Consider the following 8,814-nt stretch of genomic DNA (forward strand, 5'->3'; position numbering starts at 1 on the left):
GGTGGGAGGAGGGAAACTGGGAACACTGGTGCTGGGAATTTTCACTGGTGGAGAGAAGAGTGTAGAACACTGTATGACTGAAGCCCAATCACGAACAGCTTTGTAATGCTCTATCTCATGGTGATTCAATGAAAACAAAACAAAACAAAGACAAAACCCAAACAAACCTGTTTCCCCTTTTCGGCTTCAGTGTGTCTAGTCTCAAGCCAAAGGCATTCTGACCTACAGGAGATTGGTGAGACCCATGCTCTTTTGGGGGTAAGATGGATGACAATTTTTTTGTTTTGTTCGGGGACCACATCTAGTGGTATTCAGGGATCATTTCTTGTAGTGGTGCTGGGGTTGGCGGCTTTCAAGGCAAGCACCTGAACTCTTGGACTATCTTTCCAGCTCCAATATGGAAGTAAATTCTTATCTTGCTATTTTGGTGACGTCACTGTGTTGTGGTCCAAAACATTTTTTAAGTATTATTCAGATGTTGGCATCAAGGAAACAGTGAGTGAGCCCCATTGCGGTGCAAGCATGGAGTGTGAGAATTAGTGATGCTGCCAGTTCTCCAAACTTTAAGCAGCCCTCAGAGGGCCTGTACAGCGGGTAGGGCTCTTGCCTTGCACGTGGCCAGCCTGGGTTTGATCCCCAGCATCCCATATGGTCACCTGAGCACGACCAGGAGTGCTTTCTGAGTGCAATGTCAGGAGTAGCCCCTGAGCATCACAGAGTGTGGCCCCAGAACCAAAACAAACTAACAAAAACCAATAAAGCCCCCCACCCCCAGGCCTTGAAGGTGGATGTCATTATTATTGACTCCTGAGCACTGACCCTGGAGTAGCTTCTAAGCATCATCAGGTATGGCCTTCATGCCCAAAGCACCTCTGAATGAAAACAAGAAATTAGCAGAGAAACCTAGCTATAAAGGCTATCTCCAACAAGACTTTTCCACGAGGGACAGTTTGACTATCCAGCATAGCGGGTCTCGAAGGAAAATCCTCAGAAAACTCTTCTAAATATGATGCTCATGGCCATGATCTGGGGAGAAATATCACAAACCAGAATCATTAAAAGCTGCCCCTTTTTTGTGGGGGGGTGGGGACACACCTGGTGGTGCTCAGGCGTAGTGCAGATCACTCTTGGTGGACTGGGACCACACGGGGTGTGATGAGCTGAGATGAGTTGGGCACCTAGGTCAGTCACGTGCAAGGCAAGTAGCCTACCTGTTGCACTCTGTCCTCCAGACTCCTTGTTTAAACAACAGAGGGCCGTTAACTCAATACTCTGCAGAAGAACAGATTTAATGTATAAGTCCAGAGAACCTCGAATTTAGTAAGAGAATGCTTGACTACAAAACCATTTAAGATTTCAAGGGTGACTTAGTTTGGATTATTGTTCTAGTTGGAAAAACCCATTTCTAGGTATTACAAGGAAGTGCAGAGATTTTTTTTTTTTTAAGAGAGTTACCTCTATTTCAACCATCTATGTTTGGCTAAAACGATGTTAATAACAAATCTGACAAAAAAATCTACTGCGCTTTTCCTGTGCTTGACGCCGGCCGGAGAGGAGCGTGGCCTTCTCTCTGCCGCCATGGCGTGTGCTCGCCCGCTGATTTCTGTATACTCCGAAAAGGGGGAGTCATCTGGCAAAAATGTCACTTTGCCTGCGTTGTTCAAGGCTCCCATTCGGCCGGATATCATTAACTTTGTTCACACCAACCTGCGCAAGAATAACAGGCAGCCCTATGCCGTCAGTGAGCTGGCAGGACACCAAACCAGTGTGGAGTCTTGGGGAACTGGCAGAGCTGTGGCTCGGATTCCGAGAGTTCGAGGTGGTGGTACTCATCGTTCTGGCCAGGGTGCTTTTGGAAACATGTGCCGTGGGGGGCGCATGTTTGCACTGACCAAAACTTGGCGCCGTTGGCATCGCAGAGTGAACACGACTCAGAAGCGATATGCCATCTGCTCTGCCCTGGCTGCTTCTGCCTTACCAGCGCTGGTCATGTCCAAAGGTCATCGCATTGAGGAAGTACCCAAACTTCCTTTGGTGGTTGAAGATAAGGTTGAAGGCTACAAAAAGACCAAGGAGGCAGTTCTGCTGCTCAAGAAACTTAAGGCCTGGAATGACATCAAAAAGGTTTATGCCTCTCAGCGGATGAGAGCCGGCAAAGGCAAAATGAGAAACCGTCGTCGCATCCAGCGCAGGGGACCCTGTATCATCTATAATGAGGACAACATTAAATATAATGTTGTATCATTAAATGAGGTATCATTAAAGCTTTCAGAAACATTCCCGGAATTACTTTGCTTAATGTAAGCAAGCTGAACATACTGAAACTTGCTCCTGGTGGACACGTGGGTCGTTTCTGCATCTGGACTGAAAGTGCTTTCCGCAAATTAGATGAGCTGTATGGCACTTGGCGGAAAGCTGCCTCCCTCAAGAGTAACTACAATCTTCCCATGCATAAGATGCTTAATGCCGACCTTAGCAGAATCTTGAAAAGCCCAGAGATCCAAAGAGCCCTGCGAGTACCACGCAAGAAGATTCATCGCAGAGTCCTGAAGAAGAATCCTCTGAAAAACCTGAGAATCATGCTGAAGCTGAATCCATATGCCAAAACAATGCGCCGAAATACCATTCTTCACCAGGCCAGGAATCACAAAATCAGGATGGATAAGGCGGCGGCAGCACTAGAAGCCAAGTCAGATGGGAAGGAGGTTGGCAGCAAGAAGCCTATGGTATGGAAGAAAGAGAAGCCTGCTGGTGTGAAGAAACCAAAGAAGGCACCTGTGGGGAAAAAGGCTGCAGCTACCAAGAAACCAGCTGAAAAGAAGCCTGCAGAAAAGAAAGCCGCCACAGAAGAAAAGAAGAAGCCTGCTGCATAAGCACCCATCTTCTATAAAAGTCAGTCATTTGGACAGCTAAATTTTGAATAAAGACCTGATCAAAGAGGCAATGAAAAAAAAATCTACTGCACTGTAGCACTGTTGATCCATTGGTCACCGATTTTCTCGAGCGGGCACCAGTAATGTCTCCATTGTGAGACTTACTGTTTTTGGCATATCCAATACGCCATGGGTAGCTTGCCAGGCTCTGCTGTGCGGGCAGGAATCTCTCGGTAGCTCTCCTAGAGAGACAGAGGAATTGAACCTGAATTGGTCGCATGCAAGGCATGCTGAAGGTTTAGGCTAAGGAGCGTCTTACTGCTGAAGGCGGAGGGGAAGTGAAAGGTGGAACAGTTCATTTCTCTGGGCAGGAAGCAATAGAAAGGCAAATCAGAGTCGCTCTTGACTGGCATTGGTGCTTGGTTTTTATTGGAAATGCTGTAGAGCTAAATGCTCATTGGGACCATCAATGGGTAAAGCAACACCCATTGGGATTACAGCTGTTCTGTAATCTTACTGTCTGAAATAAGATCCATCTATATAAACTCAGTAAAGTTACTGTCTGAGCCTAAGCACTCACCGGGGCAGAAGATGGCTGTCCCCCAGCAAAGCCCCTGCAGCCTGAGTTCATTTGCCTGTGACTTCGGGTGGCTGGAAAAGATGCTGAAGGGCCAGGGAGGAGGGACTTATGACTCCCGTAGACATGAGAGTTGGGAAGTAGCATGTTGAGGAGGAAAGGGGTGAAGCCACGGTCTGATACATTGGGTTGAGCTTAAAGGTGGGCTTAACTCAGACAATAAAGGGGTAACTGCAAATAAGACTTGTGTAAACTGTTCCTTTGTAAGGGGAGGGAATGAGGAAGAAAGGGCGTCCTGGGGAAGCAAAGCTCTTTCCTCTTGGCCTGGGCAGAGGTTGTCCTAGACAACTTCTCAGACAGAGCTCAGAGAGGTGTGCAGGGCTCAGCCAAGGGCCAGTGGGGAAGGAAGGGACCAGCAGCTGACCTGTACACTGGACACAGGATCGTGGCCCTTTCCTCCTCATGGGAGCGTCCCTGAGATGAGTAAGAAAGACTCCCAGAAGGGTGAGCCCTGAAAGGCTCGTTCCCACTGATCTAACACTGGACATGGCATCTCCCATCATTAGAAAAGGCTTCTGGGGGCCAGAGTGATAGTAAATGGGTAGGGGCGGTGCCTTGCACACAGCTGACCAGGGTTCCATTCCCGGCACATGTGGTCTCCTGAGCCCTACCAGGATGGCAGAGTCAGAAGCAGAACCTGAGCATTGCTGGGTGTGGCCCCCAAAGAAAACAGAAATAAATAAACCTAAAACAATTCTTTAAAGAGTGAAATGGACTGTGACCCAGGAGTGTTGGGGTGGGGATGGGGACACTGGGTCAAGGGTGGAGGGAAGTGGACACTCTAGAGGAGGGTGTGGAAAACAATTGATGCACAAAACCCAAACAACAACAGTATTGGAAACCACTGTCACTGTCACTGTTATGCCATTGCTCATCGATTTGCTTGAGGGGGCACCAGTCACATCTCCATTGTGAGACTTGTTGTTACTGTTTTTGGCATATCGAATACGCCACGGGTAGCTTGCCAGGCTCTGCCGTGGGGAAGAGGTACTCTCGGTAGCTTGCCGGGCTCTCTGAGAGGGACAGAGGAATCAGACCCAGGTCGGCCGTGTGCAAGGCGAACGCCCTACCCACTGCGCTATCGCTCCAGCGCATTATAAACTATGGCATCTAAAATTAAATGAAAATTTTTTAAAATGAGGTAAGGGGCCGGAGCGATAGCACAGCGGGTAGGGGTAGGGCGTTTGCCTTGCACGCGGCCGACCCGGGTTCGATCCACGGCATCCCATATGGTCCCCCAAGCACCGCCAGGAGTAATTCCTGAGTGCAAAGCCAGGAGTAACCCCTGAGCATTGCTGGGTGTGACCCAAAAAGCAAAAAAAAAAAAAAATGAGGTAAGACCTGAGCACCAGACTCTGGGTAGTGGAGTGTAGTGGGGGTTTGGGGGAAATCCTTCTCTAGATCTTCTCCTGGCCAGGCCGTTTCTCAGCCTCTCTTCTCAGAAAAAAAAAAAATCTTCACAGAAAGAGTAGTCTCCAGTTCTTCATGTCCCTGAGACCTACTCTACCTTTAGGACCCGTGAATCAATAGTAGAAATCAAAAAGGCGGTGAGGGGTGGGGGTGGTTATACAGTGCCTGGGACTGCAACCATAGTACAGCGGGTAGGGCACTTGCCTTCCACACAGCTGGCCTGGGTGGGAGCCCTGGCACCCCCATAGGACCCCCTGAGCCCAGCCAGGAGTGATCCCTGAGCACAGAGCCAGGGCAAGCCTTGAATACCTCATGGCTTGACCTTAAACCCAAACCATAACACAATAACAAGCACCCCCCGCACCCCACCCCCAGAGGCGGAGCTTGCTCCAGACAAAGGCACCCACTTTGGGGTGATTCTCTTGGCATTGCCTTCCTGTTGGGCTTCACCCTCAGGCTGGTTGTGTTCCTCTTCCAAATGATAATATCTAAGGAAAGGAGAGAAGCTGTCTTCTTCCACTCTTTCTCTTGGGGGGGGGTGAGGGGGGGGAGAGGGGCATCCAGCAGTGCTCAGGGGCTATTCCCAGCTCTATGGTCAGGAGTGACCCCTGGCCAAGCTTGGGGGACCATACTAGGCTCTGGGGATTCGAACCCAGGTCAGTCACATGCAAGGCAAGCGCCTTATCCCCGTACCATCTCTGCAGCCTTCTTCAGTCTCTTTTTAAGAAAAGACACTGATGGGGCTGGAGTGATAACACAGTGGGTAGGGCATTTGCCTTGTACACGGCCGACCAGGGTTCAGTTCCCAGGATCCCATATGGCCTCCTGAGCACCGCCAGGAGTAATTCCTGAGTGCAGAGCCAGGGGTAACTCCTGAGTGCAGAGCCAGGAGTAACCCCTGAGCATCACCAGGTGTGAACCAAAAAGTGCAAAAAAAAAAAAAAAAAGAAAAAAAAAAGAAAAGAAAAGAAAAGAAAAGAAAGGATAAAAAGAAAAAAAGAAAAGACACTGATCTCCAGCTAACTCCCTGTCACGCAGGGCTAAAATTCCACCTCCTGCCTGATCCTAAACCAAACATCCACTGCCGAGGGAAAGTGTGTTGGGGGGCTGGTGTGAACCTATTGGGGTTCACTGGTTCTGGGTGGTGTTTAGAAGCACCCAGGAAAGGGTGGTTTCTGAGGAAGAATTCACTGTCTCCGTGTGACTTTTGTCCCCACTTTCGCATGGAGGTGGCTGGCACAGGGGCCAGCCCAAGGCCATTTTCATCTCACCCCCCCTTTACCGACACGGGCACACGTGAGGCCCAGAGCTGCGGCAGCTTCACGTTCTCCTGGTGCTCTTCCCTCCCGGCCGCCTTCTCGGGGGGCGCAGACTCACTGTGCAGGACCCCCCATTCGGTCCTCAGTCTTGTCTCCTCCGTCCCAGTGAGCCCCGCGTTCCAAAAGGAGGAGCCAGTGAGGCGAGTCTTGCCAAGGAGGTGACTGAGTGGGTTTGACAGCCCTTAGTCCCCGCTGCCCTGCATCAGAGGGGCTGACCCGGTCCTGTGGTCAGTAAGTGTCCCACGCTTGAGGCCGGGGGTTTGGTCCCCAGCAGCAGCAGCAGCAGAAGAAGAAGAAAAAGGTTGACAAGGCCAAAGTGCATAAGAAACTGAGGCAGGCAGTTAGGGTGAAACCCAAAAGAAAGGAAGAAAGAAGGAAAGAAAGAAAGAAAGAAAGAAAGAAAGAAAGAAAGAAAGAAAGAAAGAAAGAAAGAAAGAAAGAAAGAAAGAAAGAAAGAAAGAAAGAAAGAAAGAAAGAAAGAAAGAAAGAAAGAAAGAAAGGTAGGAAGGAAGAAAGAAAGAAAGAAAGAAAGAAAGAAAGAAAGAAAGAAAGAAAGAAAGAAAGAAAGAAAGAAAGAAAGAAAGAAAGAAAAAGAAAGAGAGAAAGGATTTTAGAAGCAGAGGAGAGGGCCCGCAGCAATGGAATTTCTGAGAAGTAATCAGCCCAATAATGCTGAAGCTGCACGAATTCAGGCCTCGGCCCGATAAGATCTTCCTAGTGCGGGTGACAACTCTGAGGAGGCTGGACTCCACAGAGACACAGACTTCAGCAGAGACAGAGAGTGCCATTAAGGACCTGAAGGAGTTTTTTTTTTTTTTTAATTTTTTAAATTTTATTGAATCACCGTGAGATAGTTACAAGCTTTCATGTTTGGGTTACAATCTCACAATGATCAAACACCCATCCCTCCACCAGTGCACATTCCCCACCACCAATTTCCCCGGTATAACCCCCCCCTTTCCCACCTTCCCCCTGCCTCCATGGCAGACAATATTCCCCATGCTTTCTCTCTACTTTTGGGCATTATAGCTTGCAACACAGACACTGAGAGGTCATAATGTTTGGTCCATTATCTACTTTGGGCACACATCTCCCATCCCGACTGGTTCCTCCAACCATCATTTTCTTTCTTTTTTTTTTTGGTTTTTGGGTCACACCCAGCGATGCTCAGGGGTTACTCCTGGCTTTGCACTCAGGAATTACTCCTGGCGGTGCTTGGGGGACCATATGGGATGCCGGGGATCGAACCTGGGTCGGCCGCGTGCAAGGCAAACGCCCTACCCACTGTGCTATCGCTCCGGCCCCAGCCATCATTTTCTTAGTGATCCCTTCTCTATTCCATCTGCCTTCTCCCCTCCGCTCATGAAGCAGTCTAAGGACCTGAAGGAGATTTATGACAGCTGAGCGACCCCCACCTCTGCCAGAGAAACTCTAGACCAGGAGTAGCACTGTCGTCCCTTTGGCAACTATGCTAGCAACGAACTCTTACCTAGCTAGAAAGCCCCATGCCAAAAAAGCCACCTTGAACAAAGGAAGGGCGCACAGATGCTGCCCCAGCCCATGTGCTGCTTGGGCTCCCATGGCCAAGCACACGTGATACCTGAGCACATGTGTCACTGCATCTCCCCTCTCAAGATGCGTCCGGAAGCACTCTCCACCTTTGGAGAGGCCTGCCTTCTCCTTTGAGCATATTTACTCTCTCACTTCCTCTCCCTCCTTCCCCTCCCTAAAACACCTCACAATAAAATCTGCTTTTACTTCACTGCTCCTCTACTCCTGAGATTCCTTTCTGTGAGGAGGACAAGAGCCTATAAGCCCTGGGGAAGGCCTGGGACTGATTCTCCTGGCATGCAAAGAGCAAATCCTCAGGTCCTGGCTCCATCCTGAGTCCCGGCCTTCCCAGCTGGCCCGGGGTGGCAGAGGCGGATGGGCAGAAAGTGACCCTCTCTTCCTCTCCGCCTCACAGAAACCCCTGTGGGGGCCCACCAACTTCCTAACTGGAGAGAAAACTGTGTTAGAGCCATGTGCAATGCAAGCGTCCACCACTGAAGGGTGACAGTGAGGGTGTTCGCTCCCCACCGCTGGAGGGAGAGGGACCTCTGAGGCACCTGCCAACCTCAGAACGACTTTAGTGAGTTTGGACCTCAAGACCCGACCTGCGGCTTTCCCGTTGTTTTTTTTTTTTTTTTTGGGGGGGGTCACACCCGGCAATGCTCAGGGGTTACTCCTGGATCTGCACTCAGGAATTACTCCTGGCGGTGCTCGGGGGACCATATGGGATGCTGGGAATTGCACCCGGGTCGGCTGCGTGCAAGGCAAACGCCCTATCTGCTGTGCTATTGCTCCAGCCCTGACTTTCCCATTCTTTTTCTACATATTTTTCATTTATTTTGGGATTTGATGTAGGCTTCCAGATGGTGCCTGAGCCTGGCACAACCTGGGCCAACCATGTTTGGGAGCCCCTGGCAGTGCTCAGAGATGAGGAGGGGGATTGGACATGCAAAGCTTGTTACATTTGTATTACAGACCCTGCCCTATCTCTCTCTCCCTCCCCTCCCCTTATCTCCTCTTCTCT

At 49.9% G+C, this 8,814-nt stretch overlaps 1 pseudogene; it reads left to right on the forward strand.

The window, feature by feature from the left end:
- Positions 1-1,536: 1,536 nt before the first annotated feature.
- LOC101552155 (60S ribosomal protein L4-like) lies at positions 1,537-2,955 on the forward strand (annotated as a pseudogene).
- The last annotated feature ends 5,859 nt before the right edge of the window (positions 2,956-8,814 follow it).

The sequence above is a fragment of the Sorex araneus genome, chromosome 2, assembly GCF_027595985.1.
Source record: "Sorex araneus isolate mSorAra2 chromosome 2, mSorAra2.pri, whole genome shotgun sequence".
NCBI classification, from domain to species: domain Eukaryota; kingdom Metazoa; phylum Chordata; class Mammalia; order Eulipotyphla; family Soricidae; genus Sorex; species Sorex araneus.